Below are 27,408 nucleotides of genomic sequence, written 5' to 3'. Positions count from 1 at the left end.
AGGATACAGAGAAAGGGAGACAGGAATTCACATACTTGTTAACTTTAAAAACACATGGAGAACTATTACATTGGACTAGATTCATAACACCTACTCTTTATAATGCAAAAGGCCTGTCCAACTACACACCATGCCTCCTCTGAAGTGCTTGTATTTCTATTCTGTTTGGGTTATTTTTCTCCATCATATTAGGATTCGTAGTCAGAGTCTAGTAGGGTATGGGTTAGTGTCAGGGATTCAGTATTTGGAATGGAAAATAGGAAAATGAATCCAATGTGTATGCAAATATGTGCTACCCAAAAATCTTCCCACCTTCATCCAGAACAATGCCTTGACATTACCCTCGCCCCAAGTAAGATGCAATTGGAGGAGAAGAGTTAGAAAATCTTTGAATACATATGTGGAATGAAAAATGCTCAGGAGTTCACAACTTTGGAGGTGGTAGAGGAGTTTCCATAAGTAAGGGACAGGATAAACACTCCACAAACATGGAGCTCTGCTGGCCTAAAGACTTCTTGAGAAACTGCCTCTGAGGTTGGGCTCTTGAAATATATGTTGTTGTCAGGAGCTTTAGCTTCCTTTGTAGTGAGACCATCAAAGCTGGGTCTGCATCTATGTGACCTGGAGGACATGGTTTCTGATTTTCCAATGAACATGAGGCAGAAGTGCTGAATTCTCTCTTTGTAGGTAAACTGTGGCCACTGGGGGCTAAGTGTCTCCCCGTGGGGACTGTGAATCCATTTGGTAATCCTCATCTTTCTTGGTGTTTCTTGCTGCTACACTAGGAGTTTAAAATTTCCTTCACGAAATACAACGAGTTCAACTGGGACACAGTGGTGGAGGGAATTCTGTGAAGTGTGGTGGGTCAAGGTCCTAGGAGTATGCACCAACCAGGCTTCTATCCCACAGAGCTTGCCCTCTTGACCATAGCAACCTCATTCTGAACATTGCCCTGAAACCTCTCCATATAACAAGATGCCTTTACATACAAGGGTCTGCTGGCTGCACCATGTCAGTCACAAGCCATTTGGAAGCCCATGGCAGATCCACATGGCCCCACCACAGATGTTTTATCACACACCTGCACACCACTGCTCTAGGCCCACTAATCAGCAGGCCCCAACTTACTGGCATCTCTTTTCTAAACCATTTTCATGCAACCCAGTCAATCAAGGCCCCTGCATGGTACACTCATGATCAGCAACAGGACATCCAAAAGTTCTCCAGTGCCACCTGGTGGGAATTTCAAAGATTGCATGGTATTTATCTAGCCATTTTTAAAGGATGAAGTTGGAGGCACTGTGGGTTTCCATTCATTCAGGAACCATTCAATGGTGAGGAAGATCATTTCAATGAAAGCTCTGGAGAACTCTCACAAACAAGGCTTCCCAAAGAGTGGCCAAAAAGTCACATGAAACCAGGCCCACTGAGGTCTACAATGTGAGGTCCATGTGTGTCTTGACTCTCAACTATGGCTGCCAGGTCTTTAAGAATAAAATCATGTTACATCCTGGCTGATATTCCCAGTGTTTTGTGGAAAGTCACCCTGGGCTTCTATCTCAGTTTCCAAGGGTGACTCTCATGCGTGACCTCCAATAATCCCAACACAATTCATGGCAATACTTCTCTGAGGTCAGTTCCAGAACTCAGTCTCCAAGGGGAATCACACCAGAGTTCAAGCCCAGGGGGACCCAGTCATCTCTTCCACAGCCACACAAATGACCACAATTCAAACCGAAACACTGCCACAAGGCCCTCATCTTCTTCAATATAGACAATCCTCACAACCTCTGGCTGGAGGTTTCCAGGAGGGGAACAGCCTAAGACAGTGTTTACAATAAGCTTCCTTGCCCCTCATTAGCCTAATGTCAGGGTGGCCTGTACACCCTTCCTTTGAACCAGGAGTGATCAAATAGTCCTGCCTTTAATACTGCTCAGCTTCTTCACATTGAGGCCTGCTGATGGTGGGGTATAGATTCTTTGTGTGAATTGGAGTCATGAGAAAATCTAAGCACATAATGCCTAGCTGCTGCAGGGCTTTGAAGAACTCATTTGACCCAAAGGATCCCTATTCTCACTTGATGGAGATCAGGAACCTTACAAAGGAAGGCGAGAGACTTCATCCACAATGACTGCTTTTTTGCTCTATTGGCTTTGGATGCACATATAAGATCTTTCTTGAGATCCATCAGGTGCTGACAATCTAAGCCACAGGCTCACACAGGGCCAAGAGGCTGATTCAGACACATCCCTTTGCAAAGCAATTAAGCAAAGAGCCACAGGTGATGCCTGTTCGTTTGCATTTGAAAATGGTTTTCTTGAGGCTTCACAAAGGGGTGTCCTGAGGCAAACACCTTGCTGACATCCAGGGAAAAAGAACAATAGGTAAGCAAAAGGCCCAAAGCAGGCTTTCTCCACTGAGACTTTACTGGGCCCACTGATATCTGAGTTTTCTGAGATGCTCGCCATTCCTTTCAGCTATCCAGTACATGGCCATGTCACCAAGCTTGGAGGTGGTACATATCTTGGACACAAAACCATGAGCCTATTCTGAAGAGTGGCCAGAATTCAGGAAGAAAACAGGACATTAGGAAGATAGGAGGTGTTGCCCATGGATAAGGCAAGCTGCAGTCCATTCATAAATTGAGCAGGATGAATGCTGGAAGCCTTCTACTAGACAGGACACATCCATTGATGCATTCTCTTTTCTAATGTCTACAACCACGGACACAGTGGGATACACAGACATAGCAACACTCGCCTTGTCAAAAGACATGCTAGAAACAGTCCACTTTGAACCAAACAAACCTCCTTTCCTACCTCTTCTCACAACATTAGACAAAACCACAAATTCACACCCACACCCACAAAGCCACCTCCTTCCCCCAAGGAGGTCTGTGACTACCCGCAGTGTCCTCTGACTGGTGGGCCATACTATGTTCCCCCGAAATGGCCTGTCCTGTCTCAGATCTGGCCTCCGTGGCCACTTCTGTGAAGTTGACAGGAGCCAGGGGTGAGCCACTACCTGCTTTCCCAGGAAAGACCCCCTTCGGAGCTTTCCTGGCAATTGGCCATCCTCACATCTGTAGGTACCAAGAAAGACTGACTCTGTCCGTGGTAAATCCAGACAAGTGAGCCCACTGGGACTGGCACTGGGACTGCCTCTGGGTGCCTGGCTTCCTGGATCCCAAGTTCAGAGAGTTCCATCACCAAGGAAGTGTGGTGAGGTCACTTCCTTCAGGAACTGAATGAGGTCACTGCCTTGGAAACCACTTTGTCCTAACTGTTGCTTCTAAGGGTCTCATGAGATGGAGGCTGCCCCTTCTTCCTGTGACACTTTCACAAGTTAGAATGGTATATCAACCATAGGCACCCAGGAAAAGCTCTCCACACAGGCCTGGTTTGGTCCATCTTGTCTACATTAAGAAGAGAGAGGCTCATTCAGACACATCCCTTCATCCTGACCAGGTTGTCTGCCACCGGAGATGACTTTTGCTCTCTCAGATCCTTCCTAGCTGCCTACATCTTCTCCAGGGATCATTTCTCCATGGACCTTTGAGGTTCTCAGCAGGTGGAAGATCCCCTACATTCTTGTATTGTAAGACCAACTCTGTCCCTGCTCTTCTGTAAAGTTAGATTGAGGGAACAGTGTATGCTTGGGGTTAAGAACATGTTCCATTTGGGTTAGGGAACATTCTGCTGGATGAAGAATGGTATTGGGAACCTGTGATATTTATAATAATACCGAGGTGAAATATATGTATGAAAACAGAAATCTAAGTAAGATTTGAAGGCCAGAAGGGCATTGGGCCCTTGATTGGGATACTTAGCTTTGAAATACATTCTGCACAGATGTCTCTGATAAATCCATATACAATGGCATAGGACCTTATACCTTAAATGATTCAATGTAGAAGAGAACATGCAGTCAAAAAGGGATAGTAGGTAGGATTAGGAAGATAGTCAGTAGGTTTAGGAAGAAGGGTGAGTATAAAATTTGGACCAAAATTTCTTTAGCAATAGGCTGTCTGTTAGAGAGTGAATGTAAATGTCAGCACATGTGAAGAGTCAGTCACAATGATGAACTGGGGAAAATAGGTAGGAAAGCAAAAATGAATATCAACATTAGGAAATCAGGCAAAGTATAAAGTGAGTGATAGGATTAGACATTTTCAACAGGGTTGAGGTTGAATATATAATCTCAGGCAGAAACAAATGTGTAGTCACAAATAAAATTGACATTTGAGAGCATTAGGCAACCTGGACAAGGATGTTTTAGTAATCCATGCTCACTTTCCAATTAGGCTTTGGTACAATCATAAGTGTGACCTTTGCATTTTGTGTGCAGAATATCACTGTGATACAATGTATATGTAGATAAGGTGATGTGAGTATTTCTTTCACCATTTTTGGGAGCAATATTTTGAAGACCTATAAATTAGCATTCAGGGGTACAAATAGGTGTACCCTGGGTCTGTGAGTATAGAGATAATGCATGAATAGACCATACTGTGAATGAAGAATATAAATGGTTAAAATTTGAATACTGGATTGAATTGATATCTGAAAATATATAGGAAATCTTATACTGATACGGGATCATTCATGCCAACCAGTTATACATCTAATGGTAATATTAGGGTTGTGGTTTACCCTTAATGGTGTGTGAGTTTTGCTTCAAAAGTGATTATGGAAATCCAAAATAATGTGTTTGGAAAGAAGTCTCATTAAAAGACCAGTCAAGAAACATGAAGGGATACATGTGTTCCGAAGTAGGATTTGATTGAAAGTGAACCAAATGCCTAGAAATTTGTGAACTTGAGGATGAAATATATATCCTATGATGTGTATCAACTGAAGAAATACTAATGTACCAGTGTTGAATAAAAATGAATGTCAAAATACACATCATGTCCCATAGGAGTCTACTTGCATTGATGTTAAACAGGGTCAGTTACTGTAGAAATGTTAGTATTTATTTGCACCATTCACTGAAGTTAGTTTTCTGTACTAGAAAAATAATATGTATTTCAGGTGGATGAATATTTCTGAGACTAATCTTGTGAAAAGTTGCTTATAAATCCACATACGTGTACATAAATTTAGGGAGTGTAAAATAAGACACATATATTTTATATTTTTAATAATCTGGAGAGTGTGTGTGTGAGTATATATACATATATATATATATATACACAAAACACACACACACAGACACATTAAAAAGTAGAAATATATATGCCAATTGAAATTCATCATGAAATATATATCATCCACAGATCCAAAAATATTTATTTTACTGAACATGGATTTATGTATCATGTTGTTCAAGTAGGAAGCTTACCCATAGGTTGATTTTCAGTTCCAACAGCATTTAGGAGGAGTGATCTCTTCTCACAGTTTGTATCTGCCAAGTCAGCCACCTCACAAAACGTAGCTGGGAAACCAGGTAGGATTCTATATGTGCATGTAAAAATACATGTGTTGAATAGGATACAGAGAAAGGGAGACAGGAATTCACATACTTGTTAACTTTAAAAACACATGGAGAACTATTACATTGGACTAGATTCATAACACCTACTCTTTATAATGCAAAAGGCCTGTCCAACTACACACCATGCCTCCTCTGAAGTGCTTGTATTTCTATTCTGTTTGGGTTATTTTTCTCCATCATATTAGGATTCGTAGTCAGAGTCTAGTAGGGTATGGGTTAGTGTCAGGGATTCAGTATTTGGAATGGAAAATAGGAAAATGAATCCAATGTGTATGCAAATATGTGCTACCCAAAAATCTTCCCACCTTCATCCAGAACAATGCCTTGACATTACCCTCGCCCCAAGTAAGATGCAATTGGAGGAGAAGAGTTAGAAAATCTTTGAATACATATGTGGAATGAAAAATGCTCAGGAGTTCACAACTTTGGAGGTGGTAAAGGAGTTTCCATAAGTAAGGGACAGGATAAACACTCCACAAACATGGAGCTCTGCTGGCCTAAAGACTTCTTGAGAAACTGCCTCTGAGGTTGGGCTCTTGAAATATATGTTGTTGTCAGGAGCTTTAGCTTCCTTTGTAGTGAGACCATCAAAGCTGGGTCTGCATCTATGTGACCTGGAGGACATGGTTTCTGATTTTCCAATGAACATGAGGCAGAAGTGCTGAATTCTCTCTTTGTAGGTAAACTGTGGCCACTGGGGGCTAAGTGTCTCCCCGTGGGGACTGTGAATCCATTTGGTAATCCTCATCTTTCTTGGTGTTTCTTGCTGCTACACTAGGAGTTTAAAATTTCCTTCACGAAATACAACGAGTTCAACTGGGACACAGTGGTGGAGGGAATTCTGTGAAGTGTGGTGGGTCAAGGTCCTAGGAGTATGCACCAACCAGGCTTCTATCCCACAGAGCTTGCCCTCTTGACCATAGCAACCTCATTCTGAACATTGCCCTGAAACCTCTCCATATAACAAGATGCCTTTACATACAAGGGTCTGCTGGCTGCACCATGTCAGTCACAAGCCATTTGGAAGCCCATGGCAGATCCACATGGCCCCACCACAGATGTTTTATCACACACCTGCACACCACTGCTCTAGGCCCACTAATCAGCAGGCCCCAACTTACTGGCATCTCTTTTCTAAACCATTTTCATGCAACCCAGTCAATCAAGGCCCCTGCATGGTACACTCATGATCAGCAACAGGACATCCAAAAGTTCTCCAGTGCCATCTGGTGGGAATTTCAAAGATTGCATGGTATTTATCTAGCCATTTTTAAAGGATGAAGTTGGAGGCACTGTGGGTTTCCATTCATTCAGGAACCATTCAATGGTGAGGAAGATCATTTCAATGAAAGCTCTGGAGAACTCTCACAAACAAGGCTTCCCAAAGAGTGGCCAAAAAGTCACATGAAACCAGGCCCACTGAGGTCTACAATGTGAGGTCCATGTGTGTCTTGACTCTCAACTATGGCTGCCAGGTCTTTAAGAATAAAATCATGTTACATCCTGGCTGATATTCCCAGTGTTTTGTGGAAAGTCACCCTGGGCTTCTATCTCAGTTTCCAAGGGTGACTCTCATGCGTGACCTCCAATAATCCCAACACAATTCATGGCAATACTTCTCTGAGGTCAGTTCCAGAACTCAGTCTCCAAGGGGAATCACACCAGAGTTCAAGCCCAGGGGGACCCAGTCATCTCTTCCACAGCCACACAAATGACCACAATTCAAACCGAAACACTGCCACAAGGCCCTCATCTTCTTCAATATAGACAATCCTCACAACCTCTGGCTGGAGGTTTCCAGGAGGGGAACAGCCTAAGACAGTGTTTACAATAAGCTTCCTTGCCCCTCATTAGCCTAATGTCAGGGTGGCCTGTACACCCTTCCTTTGAACCAGGAGTGATCAAATAGTCCTGCCTTTAATACTGCTCAGCTTCTTCACATTGAGGCCTGCTGATGGTGGGGTATAGATTCTTTGTGTGAATTGGAGTCATGAGAAAATCTAAGCACATAATGCCTAGCCGCTGCAGGGCTTTGAAGAACTCATTTGACCCAAAGGATCCCTATTCTCACTTGATGGAGATCAGGAACCTTACAAAGGAAGGCGAGAGACTTCATCCACAATGACTGCTTTTTTGCTCTATTGGCTTTGGATGCACATATAAGATCTTTCTTGAGATCCATCAGGTGCTGACAATCTAAGCCACAGGCTCACACAGGGCCAAGAGGCTGATTCAGACACATCCCTTTGCAAAGCAATTAAGCAAAGAGCCACAGGTGATGCCTGTTCGTTTGCATTTGAAAATGGTTTTCTTGAGGCTTCACAAAGGGGTGTCCTGAGGCAAACACCTTGCTGACATCCAGGGAAAAAGAACAATAGGTAAGCAAAAGGCCCAAAGCAGGCTTTCTCCACTGAGACTTTACTGGGCCCACTGATATCTGAGTTTTCTGAGATGCTCGCCATTCCTTTCAGCTATCCAGTACATGGCCATGTCACCAAGCTTGGAGGTGGTACATATCTTGGACACAAAACCATGAGCCTATTCTGAAGAGTGGCCAGAATTCAGGAAGAAAACAGGACATTAGGAAGATAGGAGGTGTTGCCCATGGATAAGGCAAGCTGCAGTCCATTCATAAATTGAGCAGGATGAATGCTGGAAGCCTTCTACTAGACAGGACACATCCATTGATGCATTCTCTTTTCTAATGTCTACAACCACGGACACAGTGGGATACACAGACATAGCAACACTCGCCTTGTCAAAAGACATGCTAGAAACAGTCCACTTTGAACAAAACAAACCTCCTTTCCTACCTCTTCTCACAACATTAGACAAAACCACAAATTCACACCCACACCCACAAAGCCACCTCCTTCCCCCAAGGAGGTCTGTGACTACCCGCAGTGTCCTCTGACTGGTGGGCCATACTATGTTCCCCCGAAATGGCCTGTCCTGTCTCAGATCTGGCCTCCGTGGCCACTTCTGTGAAGTTGACAGGAGCCAGGGGTGAGCCACTACCTGCTTTCCCAGGAAAGACCCCCTTCGGAGCTTTCCTGGCAATTGGCCATCCTCACATCTGTAGGTACCAAGAAAGACTGACTCTGTCCGTGGTAAATCCAGACAAGTGAGCCCACTGGGACTGGCACTGGGACTGCCTCTGGGTGCCTGGCTTCCTGGATCCCAAGTTCAGAGAGTTCCATCACCAAGGAAGTGTGGTGAGGTCACTTCCTTCAGGAACTGAATGAGGTCACTGCCTTGGAAACCACTTTGTCCTAACTGTTGCTTCTAAGGGTCTCATGAGATGGAGGCTGCCCCTTCTTCCTGTGACACTTTCACAAGTTAGAATGGTATATCAACCATAGGCACCCAGGAAAAGCTCTCCACACAGGCCTGGTTTGGTCCATCTTGTCTACATTAAGAAGAGAGAGGCTCATTCAGACACATCCCTTCATCCTGACCAGGTTGTCTGCCACCGGAGATGACTTTTGCTCTCTCAGATCCTTCCTAGCTGCCTACATCTTCTCCAGGGATCATTTCTCCATGGACCTTTGAGGTTCTCAGCAGGTGGAAGATCCCCTACATTCTTGTATTGTAAGACCAACTCTGACCCTGCTCTTCTGTAAAGTTAGATTGAGGGAACAGTGTATGCTTGGGGTTAAGAACATGTTCCATTTGGGTTAGGGAACATTCTGCTGGATGAAGAATGGTATTGGGAACCTGTGATATTTATAATAATACCGAGGTGAAATATATGTATGAAAACAGAAATCTAAGTAAGATTTGAAGGCCAGAAGGGCATTGGGCCCTTGATTGGGATACTTAGCTTTGAAATACATTCTGCACAGATGTCTCTGATAAATCCATATACAATGGCATAGGACGTTATACCTTAAATGATTCAATGTAGAAGAGAACATGCAGTCAAAAAGGGATAGTAGGTAGGATTAGGAAGATAGTCAGTAGGTTTAGGAAGAAGGGTGAGTATAAAATTTGGACCAAAATTTCTTTAGCAATAGGCTGTCTGTTAGAGAGTGAATGTAAATGTCAGCACATGTGAAGAGTCAGTCACAATGATGAACTGGGGAAAATAGGTAGGAAAGCAAAAATGAATATCAACATTAGGAAATCAGGCAAAGTATAAAGTGAGTGATAGGATTAGACATTTTCAACAGGGTTGAGGTTGAATATATAATCTCAGGCAGAAACAAATGTGTAGTCACAAATAAAATTGACATTTGAGAGCATTAGGCAACCTGGACAAGGATGTTTTAGTAATCCATGCTCACTTTCCAATTAGGCTTTGGTACAATCATAAGTGTGACCTTTGCATTTTGTGTGCAGAATATCACTGTGATACAATGTATATGTAGATAAGGTGATGTGAGTATTTCTTTCACCATTTTTGGGAGCAATATTTTGAAGACCTATAAATTAGCATTCAGGGGTACAAATAGGTGTACCCTGGGTCTGTGAGTATAGAGATAATGCATGAATAGACCATACTGTGAATGAAGAATATAAATGGTTAAAATTTGAATACTGGATTGAATTGATATCTGAAAATATATAGGAAATCTTATACTGATACGGGATCATTCATGCCAACCAGTTATACATCTAATGGTAATATTAGGGTTGTGGTTTACCCTTAATGGTGTGTGAGTTTTGCTTCAAAAGTGATTATGGAAATCCAAAATAATGTGTTTGGAAAGAAGTCTCATTAAAAGACCAGTCAAGAAACATGAAGGGATACATGTGTTCCGAAGTAGGATTTGATTGAAAGTGAACCAAATGCCTAGAAATTTGTGAACTTGAGGATGAAATATATATCCTATGATGTGTATCAACTGAAGAAATACTAATGTACCAGTGTTGAATAAAAATGAATGTCAAAATACACATCATGTCCCATAGGAGTCTACTTGCATTGATGTTAAACAGGGTCAGTTACTGTAGAAATGTTAGTATTTATTTGCACCATTCACTGAAGTTAGTTTTCTGTACTAGAAAAATAATATGTATTTCAGGTGGATGAATATTTCTGAGACTAATCTTGTGAAAAGTTGCTTATAAATCCACATACGTGTACATAAATTTAGGGAGTGTAAAATAAGACACATATATTTTATATTTTTAATAATCTGGAGAGTGTGTGTGTGAGTATATATACATATATATATATATACACAAAACACACACACACAGACACATTAAAAAGTAGAAATATATATGCCAATTGAAATTCATCATGAAATATATATCATCCACAGATCCAAAAATATTTATTTTACTGAACATGGATTTATGTATCATGTTGTTCAAGTAGGAAGCTTACCCATAGGTTGATTTTCAGTTCCAACAGCATTTAGGAGGAGTGATCTCTTCTCACAGTTTGTATCTGCCAAGTCAGCCACCTCACAAAACGTAGCTGGGAAACCAGGTAGGATTCTATATGTGCATGTAAAAATACATGTGTTGAATAGGATACAGAGAAAGGGAGACAGGAATTCACATACTTGTTAACTTTAAAAACACATGGAGAACTATTACATTGGACTAGATTCATAACACCTACTCTTTATAATGCAAAAGGCCTGTCCAACTACACACCATGCCTCCTCTGAAGTGCTTGTATTTCTATTCTGTTTGGGTTATTTTTCTCCATCATATTAGGATTCGTAGTCAGAGTCTAGTAGGGTATGGGTTAGTGTCAGGGATTCAGTATTTGGAATGGAAAATAGGAAAATGAATCCAATGTGTATGCAAATATGTGCTACCCAAAAATCTTCCCACCTTCATCCAGAACAATGCCTTGACATTACCCTCGCCCCAAGTAAGATGCAATTGGAGGAGAAGAGTTAGAAAATCTTTGAATACATATGTGGAATGAAAAATGCTCAGGAGTTCACAACTTTGGAGGTGGTAGAGGAGTTTCCATAAGTAAGGGACAGGATAAACACTCCACAAACATGGAGCTCTGCTGGCCTAAAGACTTCTTGAGAAACTGCCTCTGAGGTTGGGCTCTTGAAATATATGTTGTTGTCAGGAGCTTTAGCTTCCTTTGTAGTGAGACCATCAAAGCTGGGTCTGCATCTATGTGACCTGGAGGACATGGTTTCTGATTTTCCAATGAACATGAGGCAGAAGTGCTGAATTCTCTCTTTGTAGGTAAACTGTGGCCACTGGGGGCTAAGTGTCTCCCCGTGGGGACTGTGAATCCATTTGGTAATCCTCATCTTTCTTGGTGTTTCTTGCTGCTACACTAGGAGTTTAAAATTTCCTTCACGAAATACAACGAGTTCAACTGGGACACAGTGGTGGAGGGAATTCTGTGAAGTGTGGTGGGTCAAGGTCCTAGGAGTATGCACCAACCAGGCTTCTATCCCACAGAGCTTGCCCTCTTGACCATAGCAACCTCATTCTGAACATTGCCCTGAAACCTCTCCATATAACAAGATGCCTTTACATACAAGGGTCTGCTGGCTGCACCATGTCAGTCACAAGCCATTTGGAAGCCCATGGCAGATCCACATGGCCCCACCACAGATGTTTTATCACACACCTGCACACCACTGCTCTAGGCCCACTAATCAGCAGGCCCCAACTTACTGGCATCTCTTTTCTAAACCATTTTCATGCAACCCAGTCAATCAAGGCCCCTGCATGGTACACTCATGATCAGCAACAGGACATCCAAAAGTTCTCCAGTGCCACCTGGTGGGAATTTCAAAGATTGCATGGTATTTATCTAGCCATTTTTAAAGGATGAAGTCGGAGGCACTGTGGGTTTCCATTCATTCAGGAACCATTCAATGGTGAGGAAGATCATTTCAATGAAAGCTCTGGAGAACTCTCACAAACAAGGCTTCCCAAAGAGTGGCCAAAAAGTCACATGAAACCAGGCCCACTGAGGTCTACAATGTGAGGTCCATGTGTGTCTTGACTCTCAACTATGGCTGCCAGGTCTTTAAGAATAAAATCATGTTACATCCTGGCTGATATTCCCAGTGTTTTGTGGAAAGTCACCCTGGGCTTCTATCTCAGTTTCCAAGGGTGACTCTCATGCGTGACCTCCAATAATCCCAACACAATTCATGGCAATACTTCTCTGAGGTCAGTTCCAGAACTCAGTCTCCAAGGGGAATCACACCAGAGTTCAAGCCCAGGGGGACCCAGTCATCTCTTCCACAGCCACACAAATGACCACAATTCAAACCGAAACACTGCCACAAGGCCCTCATCTTCTTCAATATAGACAATCCTCACAACCTCTGGCTGGAGGTTTCCAGGAGGGGAACAGCCTAAGACAGTGTTTACAATAAGCTTCCTTGCCCCTCATTAGCCTAATGTCAGGGTGGCCTGTACACCCTTCCTTTGAACCAGGAGTGATCAAATAGTCCTGCCTTTAATACTGCTCAGCTTCTTCACATTGAGGCCTGCTGATGGTGGGGTATAGATTCTTTGTGTGAATTGGAGTCATGAGAAAATCTAAGCACATAATGCCTAGCCGCTGCAGGGCTTTGAAGAACTCATTTGACCCAAAGGATCCCTATTCTCACTTGATGGAGATCAGGAACCTTACAAAGGAAGGCGAGAGACTTCATCCACAATGACTGCTTTTTTGCTCTATTGGCTTTGGATGCACATATAAGATCTTTCTTGAGATCCATCAGGTGCTGACAATCTAAGCCACAGGCTCACACAGGGCCAAGAGGCTGATTCAGACACATCCCTTTGCAAAGCAATTAAGCAAAGAGCCACAGGTGATGCCTGTTCGTTTGCATTTGAAAATGGTTTTCTTGAGGCTTCACAAAGGGGTGTCCTGAGGCAAACACCTTGCTGACATCCAGGGAAAAAGAACAATAGGTAAGCAAAAGGCCCAAAGCAGGCTTTCTCCACTGAGACTTTACTGGGCCCACTGATATCTGAGTTTTCTGAGATGCTCGCCATTCCTTTCAGCTATCCAGTACATGGCCATGTCACCAAGCTTGGAGGTGGTACATATCTTGGACACAAAACCATGAGCCTATTCTGAAGAGTGGCCAGAATTCAGGAAGAAAACAGGACATTAGGAAGATAGGAGGTGTTGCCCATGGATAAGGCAAGCTGCAGTCCATTCATAAATTGAGCAGGATGAATGCTGGAAGCCTTCTACTAGACAGGACACATCCATTGATGCATTCTCTTTTCTAATGTCTACAACCACGGACACAGTGGGATACACAGACATAGCAACACTCGCCTTGTCAAAAGACATGCTAGAAACAGTCCACTTTGAACCAAACAAACCTCCTTTCCTACCTCTTCTCACAACATTAGACAAAACCACAAATTCACACCCACACCCACAAAGCCACCTCCTTCCCCCAAGGAGGTCTGTGACTACCCGCAGTGTCCTCTGACTGGTGGGCCATACTATGTTCCCCCGAAATGGCCTGTCCTGTCTCAGATCTGGCCTCCGTGGCCACTTCTGTGAAGTTGACAGGAGCCAGGGGTGAGCCACTACCTGCTTTCCCAGGAAAGACCCCCTTCGGAGCTTTCCTGGCAATTGGCCATCCTCACATCTGTAGGTACCAAGAAAGACTGACTCTGTCCGTGGTAAATCCAGACAAGTGAGCCCACTGGGACTGGCACTGGGACTGCCTCTGGGTGCCTGGCTTCCTGGATCCCAAGTTCAGAGAGTTCCATCACCAAGGAAGTGTGGTGAGGTCACTTCCTTCAGGAACTGAATGAGGTCACTGCCTTGGAAACCACTTTGTCCTAACTGTTGCTTCTAAGGGTCTCATGAGATGGAGGCTGCCCCTTCTTCCTGTGACACTTTCACAAGTTAGAATGGTATATCAACCATAGGCACCCAGGAAAAGCTCTCCACACAGGCCTGGTTTGGTCCATCTTGTCTACATTAAGAAGAGAGAGGCTCATTCAGACACATCCCTTCATCCTGACCAGGTTGTCTGCCACCGGAGATGACTTTTGCTCTCTCAGATCCTTCCTAGCTGCCTACATCTTCTCCAGGGATCATTTCTCCATGGACCTTTGAGGTTCTCAGCAGGTGGAAGATCCCCTACATTCTTGTATTGTAAGACCAACTCTGACCCTGCTCTTCTGTAAAGTTAGATTGAGGGAACAGTGTATGCTTGGGGTTAAGAACATGTTCCATTTGGGTTAGGGAACATTCTGCTGGATGAAGAATGGTATTGGGAACCTGTGATATTTATAATAATACCGAGGTGAAATATATGTATGAAAACAGAAATCTAAGTAAGATTTGAAGGCCAGAAGGGCATTGGGCCCTTGATTGGGATACTTAGCTTTGAAATACATTCTGCACAGATGTCTCTGATAAATCCATATACAATGGCATAGGACCTTATACCTTAAATGATTCAATGTAGAAGAGAACATGCAGTCAAAAAGGGATAGTAGGTAGGATTAGGAAGATAGTCAGTAGGTTTAGGAAGAAGGGTGAGTATAAAATTTGGACCAAAATTTCTTTAGCAATAGGCTGTCTGTTAGAGAGTAAATGTAAATGTCAGCACATGTGAAGAGTCAGTCACAATGATGAACTGGGGAAAATAGGTAGGAAAGCAAAAATGAATATCAACATTAGGAAATCAGGCAAAGTATAAAGTGAGTGATAGGATTAGACATTTTCAACAGGGTTGAGGTTGAATATATAATCTCAGGCAGAAACAAATGTGTAGTCACAAATAAAATTGACATTTGAGAGCATTAGGCAACCTGGACAAGGATGTTTTAGTAATCCATGCTCACTTTCCAATTAGGCTTTGGTACAATCATAAGTGTGACCTTTGCATTTTGTGTGCAGAATATCACTGTGATACAATGTATATGTAGATAAGGTGATGTGAGTATTTCTTTCACCATTTTTGGGAGCAATATTTTGAAGACCTATAAATTAGCATTCAGGGGTACAAATAGGTGTACCCTGGGTCTGTGAGTATAGAGATAATGCATGAATAGACCATACTGTGAATGAAGAATATAAATGGTTAAAATTTGAATACTGGATTGAATTGATATCTGAAAATATATAGGAAATCTTATACTGATACGGGATCATTCATGCCAACCAGTTATACATCTAATGGTAATATTAGGGTTGTGGTTTACCCTTAATGGTGTGTGAGTTTTGCTTCAAAAGTGATTATGGAAATCCAAAATAATGTGTTTGGAAAGAAGTCTCATTAAAAGACCAGTCAAGAAACATGAAGGGATACATGTGTTCTGAAGTAGGATTTGATTGAAAGTGAACCAAATGCCTAGAAATTTGTGAACTTGAGGATGAAATATATATCCTATGATGTGTATCAACTGAAGAAATACTAATGTACCAGTGTTGAATAAAAATGAATGTCAAAATACACATCATGTCCCATAGGAGTCTACTTGCATTGATGTTAAACAGGGTCAGTTACTGTAGAAATGTTAGGATTTCTTTGCACCATTCACTGAAGTTAGTTTTCTGTACTAGAAAAATAATATGTATTTCAGGTGGATGAATATTTCTGAGACTAATCTTGTGAAAAGTTGCTTATAAATCCACATACGTGTACATAAATTTAGGGAGTGTAAAATAAGACACATATATTTTATATTTTTAATAATCTGGAGAGTGTGTGTGTGAGTATATATACATATATATATATATACACACAAAACACACACTCAGACACATTAAAAAGTAGAAATATATATGCCAATTGAAATTCATCATGAAATATATATCATCCACAGATCCAAAAATATTTATTTTACTGAACATGGATTTATGTATCATGTTGTTCAAGTAGGAAGCTTACCCATAGGTTGATTTTCAGTTCCAACAGCATTTAGGAGGAGTGATCTCTTCTCACAGTTTGTATCTGCCAAGTCAGCCACCTCACAAAACGTAGCTGGGAAACCAGGTAGGATTCTATATGTGCATGTAAAAATACATGTGTTGAATAGGATACAGAGAAAGGGAGACAGGAATTCACATACTTGTTAACTTTAAAAACACATGGAGAACTATTACATTGGACTAGATTCATAACACCTACTCTTTATAATGCAAAAGGCCTGTCCAACTACACACCATGCCTCCTCTGAAGTGCTTGTATTTCTATTCTGTTTGGGTTATTTTTCTCCATCATATTAGGATTCGTAGTCAGAGTCTAGTAGGGTATGGGTTAGTGTCAGGGATTCAGTATTTGGAATGGAAAATAGGAAAATGAATCCAATGTGTATGCAAATATGTGCTACCCAAAAATCTTCCCACCTTCATCCAGAACAATGCCTTGACATTACCCTCGCCCCAAGTAAGATGCAATTGGAGGAGAAGAGTTAGAAAATCTTTGAATACATATGTGGAATGAAAAATGCTCAGGAGTTCACAACTTTGGAGGTGGTAGAGGAGTTTCCATAAGTAAGGGACAGGATAAACACTCCACAAACATGGAGCTCTGCTGGCCTAAAGACTTCTTGAGAAACTGCCTCTGAGGTTGGGCTCTTGAAATATATGTTGTTGTCAGGAGCTTTAGCTTCCTTTGTAGTGAGACCATCAAAGCTGGGTCTGCATCTATGTGACCTGGAGGACATGGTTTCTGATTTTCCAATGAACATGAGGCAGAAGTGCTGAATTCTCTCTTTGTAGGTAAACTGTGGCCACTGGGGGCTAAGTGTCTCCCCGTGGGGACTGTGAATCCATTTGGTAATCCTCATCTTTCTTGGTGTTTCTTGCTGCTACACTAGGAGTTTAAAATTTCCTTCACGAAATACAACGAGTTCAACTGGGACACAGTGGTGGAGGGAATTCTGTGAAGTGTGGTGGGTCAAGGTCCTAGGAGTATGCACCAACCAGGCTTCTATCCCACAGAGCTTGCCCTCTTGACCATAGCAACCTCATTCTGAACATTGCCCTGAAACCTCTCCATATAACAAGATGCCTTTACATACAAGGGTCTGCTGGCTGCACCATGTCAGTCACAAGCCATTTGGAAGCCCATGGCAGATCCACATGGCCCCACCACAGATGTTTTATCACACACCTGCACACCACTGCTCTAGGCCCACTAATCAGCAGGCCCCAACTTACTGGTATCTCTTTTCTAAACCATTTTCATGCAACCCAGTCAATCAAGGCCCCTGCATGGTACACTCATGATCAGCAACAGGACATCCAAAAGTTCTCCAGTGCCACCTGGTGGGAATTTCAAAGATTGCATGGTATTTATCTAGCCATTTTTAAAGGATGAAGTTGGAGGCACTGTGGGTTTCCATTCATTCAGGAACCATTCAATGGTGAGGAAGATCATTTCAATGAAAGCTCTGGAGAACTCTCACAAACAAGGCTTCCCAAAGAGTGGCCAAAAAGTCACATGAAACCAGGCCCACTGAGGTCTACAATGTGAGGTCCATGTGTGTCTTGACTCTCAACTATGGCTGCCAGGTCTTTAAGAATAAAATCCTGTTATATCCTGGCTGATATTCCCAGTGTTTTGTGGAAAGTCACCCTGGGCTTCTATCTCAGTTTCCAAGGGTGACTCTCATGCGTGACCTCCAATAATCCCAACACAATTCATGGCAATACTTCTCTGAGGTCAGTTCCAGAACTCAGTCTCCAAGGGGAATCACACCAGAGTTCAAGCCCAGGGGGACCCACTCATCTCTTCCACAGCCACACAAATGACCACAATTCAAACCGAAACACTGCCACAAGGCCCTCATCTTCTTCAATATAGACAATCCTCACAACCTCTGGCTGGAGGTTTCCAGGAGGGGAACAGCCTAAGACAGTGTTTACAATAAGCTTCCTTGCCCCTCATTAGCCTAATGTCAGGGTGGCCTGTACACCCTTCCTTTGAACCAGGAGTGATCAAATAGTCCTGCCTTTAATACTGCTCAGCTTCTTCACATTGAGGCCTGCTGATGGTGGGGTATAGATTCTTTGTGTGAATTGGAGTCATGAGAAAATCTAAGCACATAATGCCTAGCCGCTGCAGGGCTTTGAAGAACTCATTTGACCCAAAGGATCCCTATTCTCACTTGATGGAGATCAGGAACCTTACAAAGGAAGGCGAGAGACTTCATCCACAATGACTGCTTTTTTGCTCTATTGGCTTTGGATGCACATATAAGATCTTTCTTGAGATCCATCAGGTGCTGACAATCTAAGCCACAGGCTCACACAGGGCCAAGAGGCTGATTCAGACACATCCCTTTGCAAAGCAATTAAGCAAAGAGCCACAGGTGATGCCTGTTCGTTTGCATTTGAAAATGGTTTTCTTGAGGCTTCACAAAGGGGTGTCCTGTGGCAAACACCTTGCTGACATCCAGGGAAACAGAACAATAGGTAAGCAAAAGGCCCAAAGCAGGCTTTCTCCACTGAGACTTTACTGGGCCCACTGATATCTGAGTTTTCTGAGATGCTCACCATTCCTTTCAGCTATCCAGTACATGGCCATGTCACCAAGCTTGGAGGTGGTACATATCTTGGACACAAAACCATGAGCCTATTCTGAAGAGTGGCCAGAATTCAGGAAGAAAACAGGACATTAGGAAGATAGGAGGTGTTGCCCATGGATAAGGCAAGCTGCAGTCCATTCATAAATTGAGCAGGATGAATGCTGGAAGCTTTCTACTAGACAGGACACATCCATTGATGCATTCTCTTTTCTAATGTCTACAACCACAGACACAGTGGGATACACAGACATAGCAACACTCGCCTTGTCAAAAGACATGCTAGAAACAGTCCACTTTGAACCAAACAAACCTCCTTTCCTACCTCTTCTCACAACATTAGACAAAACCACAAATTCACACCCACACCCACAAAGCCACCTCCTTCCCCCAAGGAGGTCTGTGACTACCCGCAGTGTCCTCTGACTGGTGGGCCATACTATGTTCCCCCGAAATGGCCTGTCCTGTCTCAGATCTGGCCTCCGTGGCCACTTCTGTGAAGTTGACAGGAGCCAGGGGTGAGCCACTACCTGCTTTCCCAGGAAAGACCCCCTTCGGAGCTTTCCTGGCAATTGGCCATCCTCACATCTGTAGGTACCAAGAAAGACTGACTCTGTCCGTGGTAAATCCAGACAAGTGAGCCCACTGGGACTGGCACTGGGACTGCCTCTGGGTGCCTGGCTTCCTGGATCCCAAGTTCAGAGAGTTCCATCACCAAGGAAGTGTGGTGAGGTCACTTCCTTCAGGAACTGAATGAGGTCACTGCCTTGGAAACCACTTTGTCCTAACTGTTGCTTCTAAGGGTCTCATGAGATGGAGGCTGCCCCTTCTTCCTGTGACACTTTCACAAGTTAGAATGGTATATCAACCATAGGCACCCAGGAAAAGCTCTCCACACAGGCCTGGTTTGGTCCATCTTGTCTACATTAAGAAGAGAGAGGCTCATTCAGACACATCCCTTCATCCTGACCAGGTTGTCTGCCACCGGAGATGACTTTTGCTCTCTCAGATCCTTCCTAGCTGCCTACATCTTCTCCAGGGATCATTTCTCCATGGACCTTTGAGGTTCTCAGCAGGTGGAAGATCCCCTACATTCTTGTATTGTAAGACCAACTCTGTCCCTGCTCTTCTGTAAAGTTAGATTGAGGGAACAGTGTATGCTTGGGGTTAAGAACATGTTCCATTTGGGTTAGGGAACATTCTTCTGGATGAAGAATGGTATTGGGAACCTGTGATATTTATAATAATACCGAGGTGAAATATATGTATGAAAACAGAAATCTAAGTAAGATTTGAAGGCCAGAAGGGCATTGGGCCCTTGATTGGGATACTTAGCTTTGAAATACATTCTGCACAGATGTCTCTGATAAATCCATATACAATGGCATAGGACCTTATACCTTAAATGATTCAATGTAGAAGAGAACATGCAGTCAAAAAGGGATAGTAGGTAGGATTAGGAAGATAGTCAGTAGGTTTAGGAAGAAGGGTGAGTATAAAATTTGGACCAAAATTTCTTTAGCAATAGGCTGTCTGTTAGAGAGTGAATGTAAATGTCAGCACATGTGAAGAGTCAGTCACAATGATGAACTGGGGAAAATAGGTAGGAAAGCAAAAATGAATATCAACATTAGGAAATCAGGCAAAGTATAAAGTGAGTGATAGGATTAGACATTTTCAACAGGGTTGAGGTTGAATATATAATCTCAGGCAGAAACAAATGTGTAGTCACAAATAAAATTGACATTTGAGAGCATTAGGCAACCTGGACAAGGATGTTTTAGTAATCCATGCTCACTTTCCAATTAGGCTTTGGTACAATCATAAGTGTGACCTTTGCATTTTGTTTGCAGAATATCACTGTGATACAATGTATATGTAGATAAGGTGATGTATTTCTTTCACCATTTTTGGGAGCAATATTTTGAAGACCTATAAATTAGCATTCAGGGGTACAAATAGGTGTACCCTGGGTCTGTGAGTATAGAGATAATGCATGAATAGACCATACTGTGAATGAAGAATATAAATGGTTAAAATTTGAATACTGGATTGAATTGATATCTGAAAATATATAGGAAATCTTATACTGATACGGGATCATTCATGCCAACCAGTTATACATCTAATGGTAATATTAGGGTTGTGGTTTACCCTTAATGGTGTGTGAGTTTTGCTTCAAAAGTGATTATGGAAATCCAAAATAATGTGTTTGGAAAGAAGTCTCATTAAAAGACCAGTCAAGAAACATGAAGGGATACATGTGTTCTGAAGTAGGATTTGATTGAAAGTGAACCAAATGCCTAGAAATTTGTGAACTTGAGGATGAAATATATATCCTATGATGTGTATCAACTGAAGAAATACTAATGTACCAGTGTTGAATAAAAATGAATGTCAAAATACACATCATGTCCCATAGGAGTCTACTTGCATTGATGTTAAACAGGGTCAGTTACTGTAGAAATGTTAGGATTTCTTTGCACCATTCACTGAAGTTAGTTTTCTGTACTAGAAAAATAATATGTATTTCAGGTGGATGAATATTTCTGAGACTAATCTTGTGAAAAGTTGCTTATAAATCCACATACGTGTACATAAATTTAGGGAGTGTAAAATAAGACACATATATTTTATATTTTTAATAATCTGGAGAGTGTGTGTGTGAGTATATATACATATATATATATATACACACAAAACACACACACACAGACACATTAAAAAGTAGAAATATATATGCCAATTGAAATTCATCATGAAATATATATCATCCACAGATCCAAAAATATTTATTTTACTGAACATGGATTTATGTATCATGTTGTTCAAGTAGGAAGCTTACCCATAGGTTGATTTTCAGTTCCAACAGCATTTAGGAGGAGTGATCTCTTCTCACAGTTTGTATCTGCCAAGTCAGCCACCTCACAAAACGTAGCTGGGAAACCAGGTAGGATTCTATATGTGCATGTAAAAATACATGTGTTGAATAGGATACAGAGAAAGGGAGACAGGAATTCACATACTTGTTAACTTTAAAAACACATGGAGAACTATTACATTGGACTAGATTCATAACACCTACTCTTTATAATGCAAAAGGCCTGTCCAACTACACACCATGCCTCCTCTGAAGTGCTTGTATTTCTATTCTGTTTGGGTTATTTTTCTCCATCATATTAGGATTCGTAGTCAGAGTCTAGTAGGGTATGGGTTAGTGTCAGGGATTCAGTATTTGGAATGGAAAATAGGAAAATGAATCCAATGTGTATGCAAATATGTGCTACCCAAAAATCTTCCCACCTTCATCCAGAACAATGCCTTGACATTACCCTCGCCCCAAGTAAGATGCAATTGGAGGAGAAGAGTTAGAAAATCTTTGAATACATATGTGGAATGAAAAATGCTCAGGAGTTCACAACTTTGGAGGTGGTAGAGGAGTTTCCATAAGTAAGGGACAGGATAAACACTCCACAAACATGGAGCTCTGCTGGCCTAAAGACTTCTTGAGAAACTGCCTCTGAGGTTGGGCTCTTGAAATATATGTTGTTATCAGGAGCTTTAGCTTCCTTTGTAGTGAGACCATCAAAGCTGGGTCTGCATCTATGTGACCTGGAGGACATGGTTTCTGATTTTCCAATGAACATGAGGCAGAAGTGCTGAATTCTCTCTTTGTAGGTAAACTGTGGCCACTGGGGGCTAAGTGTCTCCCCGTGGGGACTGTGAATCCATTTGGTAATCCTCATCTTTCTTGGTGTTTCTTGCTGCTACACTAGGAGTTTAAAATTTCCTTCACGAAATACAACGAGTTCAACTGGGACACAGTGGTGGAGGGAATTCTGTGAAGTGTGGTGGGTCAAGGTCCTAGGAGTATGCACCAACCAGGCTTCTATCCCACAGAGCTTGCCCTCTTGACCATAGCAACCTCATTCTGAACATTGCCCTGAAACCTCTCCATATAACAAGATGCCTTTACATACAAGGGTCTGCTGGCTGCACCATGTCAGTCACAAGCCATTTGGAAGCCCATGGCAGATCCACATGGCCCCACCACAGATGTTTTATCACACACCTGCACACCACTGCTCTAGGCCCAGTAATCAGCAGGCCCCAACTTACTGGTATCTCTTTTCTAAACCATTTTCATGCAACCCAGTCAATCAAGGCCCCTGCATGGTACACTCATGATCAGCAACAGGACATCCAAAAGTTCTCCAGTGCCACCTGGTGGGAATTTCAAAGATTGCATGGTATTTATCTAGCCATTTTTAAAGGATGAAGTTGGAGGCACTGTGGGTTTCCATTCATTCAGGAACCATTCAATGGTGAGGAAGATCATTTCAATGAAAGCTCTGGAGAACTCTCACAAACAAGGCTTCCCAAAGAGTGGCCAAAAAGTCACATGAAACCAGGCCCACTGAGGTCTACAATGTGAGGTCCATGTGTGTCTTGACTCTCAACTATGGCTGCCAGGTCTTTAAGAATAAAATCATGTTACATCCTGGATGATATTCCCAGTGTTTTGTGGAAAGTCACCCTGGGCTTCTATCTCAGTTTCCAAGGGTGACTCTCATGCGTGACCTCCAATAATCCCAACACAATTCATGGCAATACTTCTCTGAGGTCAGTTCCAGAACTCAGTCTCCAAGGGGAATCACACCAGAGTTCAAGCCCAGGGGGACCCAGTCATCTCTTCCACAGCCACAGAAATGACCACAATTCAAACCGAAACACTGCCACAAGGCCCTCATCTTCTTCAATATAGACAATCCTCACAACCTCTGGCTGGAGTTTGCCAGGAGGGGAACAGCCTAAGACAGTGTTTACAATAAGCTTCCTTGCCCCTCATTAGCCTAATGTCAGGGTGGCCTGTACACCCTTCCTTTGAACCAGGAGTGATCAAATAGTCCTGCCTTTAATACTGCTCAGCTTCTTCACATTGAGGCCTGCTGATGGTGGGGTATAGATTCTTTGTGTGAATTGGAGTCATGAGAAAATCTAAGCACATAATGCCTAGCCGCTGCAGGGCTTTGAAGAACTCATTTGACCCAAAGGATCCCTATTCTCACTTGATGGAGATCAGGAACCTTACAAAGGAAGGCGAGAGACTTCATCCACAATGACTGCTTTTTTGCTCTATTGGCTTTGGATGCACATATAAGATCTTTCTTGAGATCCATCAGGTGCTGACAATCTAAGCCACAGGCTCACACAGGGCCAAGAGGCTGATTCAGACACATCCCTTTGCAAAGCAATTAAGCAAAGAGCCACAGGTGATGCCTGTTCGTTTGCATTTGAAAATGGTTTTCTTGAGGCTTCACAAAGGGGTGTCCTGTGGCAAACACCTTGCTGACATCCAGGGAAACAGAACAATAGGTAAGCAAAAGGCCCAAAGCAGGCTTTCTCCACTGAGACTTTACTGGGCCCACTGATATCTGAGTTTTCTGAGATGCTCACCATTCCTTTCAGCTATCCAGTACATGGCCATGTCACCAAGCTTGGAGGTGGTACATATCTTGGACACAAAACCATGAGCCTATTCTGAAGAGTGGCCAGAATTCAGGAAGAAAACAGGACATTAGGAAGATAGGAGGTGTTGCCCATGGATAAGGCAAGCTGCAGTCCATTCATAAATTGAGCAGGATGAATGCTGGAAGCTTTCTACTAGACAGGACACATCCATTGATGCATTCTCTTTTCTAATGTCTACAACCACAGACACAGTGGGATACACAGACATAGCAACACTCGCCTTGTCAAAAGACATGCTAGAAACAGTCCACTTTGAACCAAACAAACCTCCTTTCCTACCTCTTCTCACAACATTAGACAAAACCACAAATTCACACCCACATCCACAAAGCCACCTCCTTCCCCCAAGGAGGTCTGTGACTACCAGCAGTGTCCTCTGACTGGTGGGCCATACTATGTTCCCCTGAAATGGCCTGTCCTGTCTCAGATCTGGCCTCCGTGGCCACTTCTGTGAAGTTGACAGGAGCCAGGGGTGAGCCACTACCTGCTTTCCCAGGAAAGACCCCCTTCGGAGCTTTCCTGGCAATTGGCCATCCTCACATCTGTAGGTACCAAGAAAGACTGACTCTGTCCGTGGTAAATCCAGACAAGTGAGCCCACTGGGACTGGCACTGGGACTGCCTCTGGGTGCCTGGCTTCCTGGATCCCAAGTTCAGAGAGTTCCATCACCAAGGAAGTGTGGTGAGGTCACTTCCTTCAGGAACTGAATGAGGTCACTGCCTTGGAAACCACTTTGTCCTAACTGTTGCTTCTAAGGGTCTCATGAGATGGAGGCTGCCCCTTCTTCCGGTGACACTTTCACAAGTTAGAATGGTATATCAACCATAGGCACCCAGGAAAAGCTCTCCACACAGGCCTGGTTTGGTCCATCTTGTCTACATTAAGAAGAGAGAGGCTCATTCAGACACATCCCTTCATCCTGACCAGGTTGTCTGCCACCGGAGATGACTTTTGCTCTCTCAGATCCTTCCTAGCTGCCTACATCTTCTCCAGGGATCATTTCTCCATGGACGTTTGAGGTTCTCAGCAGGTGGAAGATCCCCTACATTCTTGTATTGTAAGACCAACTCTGTCCCTGCTCTTCTGTAAAGTTAGATTGAGGGAACAGTGTATGCTTGGGGTTAAGAACATGTTCCATTTGGGTTAGGGAACATTCTGCTGGATGAAGAATGGTATTGGGAACCTGTGATATTTATAATAATACCGAGGTGAAATATATGTATGAAAACAGAAATCTAAGTAAGATTTGAAGGCCAGAAGGGCATTGGGCCCTTGATTGGGATAGTTAGCTTTGAATTACATTCTGTACAGATGTCTCTGATAAATCCATATACAATGGCACAGGACCTTGTACCTTGGATGATTCAATGTAGAAGAGAACATCCAGTCAAAAAGGGATAATAGGTAGGATTAGGAAGATAGTCAGTAGGTTTAGGAAGAAGAATGAGTATAAAATTTGGACCAAAAGTTCTTTAGCAATAGGCTTTCTGTTAGAGAGTGAATGTAAATGTCAGCACATGTGAAGAGTCAGTCACAATGATGAACTGGGGAAAATCGGTAGGAAAGCAAAAATGAATATCGACATTAGGAAATCAGGCAAAGTATAAAGTGAGTGATAGGATTAGACATTTTTAAGAGGGTTGAGGTTGAATATATATTCTTAGGCAGAAACAAATGTGTAGTCACAAATAAAATTGAAATTTGAGAGCATGAGGCAACCTGGACAAGGATGTTTTTAGTAATCCATGCTCACTTTCCAATTAGGCTTTGGAACAATCATAAGTGAACTTTGCATTTTATGTGCAGAATATCAGTGTGATACAATGTATATGTAGATAAGGTGATGTGAGTATTTCTTTCTCCATTTTTGGGAGCAATATGTTGAAGACCTATAAATTAGCATTCAGGGGTACAAATAGGTGTACCCTGGGTCTGTGAGTATAGAGATAATGCATGAATAGACCATACTGTGAATGAAGAATATAAATAGTTAAAATTTAAATAATGGATTGAATTGATATCTGAAAATATATAGGAAATCTTATACCGACACAGGATCATTCATGCCAACCCGTTATACATCTAATAGTAATATTAGGGTTATGGTTTACCCTTAATGGTGTGTGAGTTTTGCTTCAAAAGTGATTATGGAAATCCAAAATAATGTGTTTGGAAAGAAGTCTCATTAAAAGACCAGTCAAGAAACATGAAGGGATACATGTGTTCTGAAGTAGGATTTGATTGAAAGTGAACCAAATGCCTAGAAATTTGTGAACTTGAGGATGAAATATATATCCTATGATGTGCATCAACTAAGAAATACTAATGTACCAGTGTTGAATAAAAATGAATTTCAAAATAAACATCATGTCCCATAGGAGTCTACTTGCATTGATGTTAAACAGGGTCAGTTACTGTAGAAATGTTAGGATTTCTTTGCACCATTCACTGAAGTTAGTTTTCAGTACTAGAAAACAAATATGTATTTCAGGTGGATGAATATTTCTGAGACTAATCTTGTGAAAAGTTGATTATAAATCCACATACATGTACATAAATTTAGGGAGTGTAAAATAAGACACATATATTTTATATTTTGAATAATCTGGAGAGTGTGTGTGTGTGTATATATACATATATATATACACACAAAACACACACGCACAGACACATTAAAAAGTAGAAATATATATGCCAATTGAAATTCATCATGAAATATATATCATCCACAGATCCAAAAATATTTATTTTACTGAACATGGATTTATGTATCATGTTGTTCAAGTAGGAAGCTTACCCCTAGGTTGATTTTCAGTTCCAACAGCATTTAGGAGGAGTGATCTCTTCTCACAGTTTGTATCTGCCAAGTCAGCCACCTCACAAGAATGTAGCTGGGAAACCAGGTAGGATTCTAT

This window comes from Ictidomys tridecemlineatus, chromosome 5, assembly GCF_052094955.1.
Source record: "Ictidomys tridecemlineatus isolate mIctTri1 chromosome 5, mIctTri1.hap1, whole genome shotgun sequence".
Classification (NCBI taxonomy): domain Eukaryota; kingdom Metazoa; phylum Chordata; class Mammalia; order Rodentia; family Sciuridae; genus Ictidomys; species Ictidomys tridecemlineatus.
The sequence above is the reverse complement of the archived record's forward strand: the minus strand, read 5'-3'. Positions refer to the sequence as shown.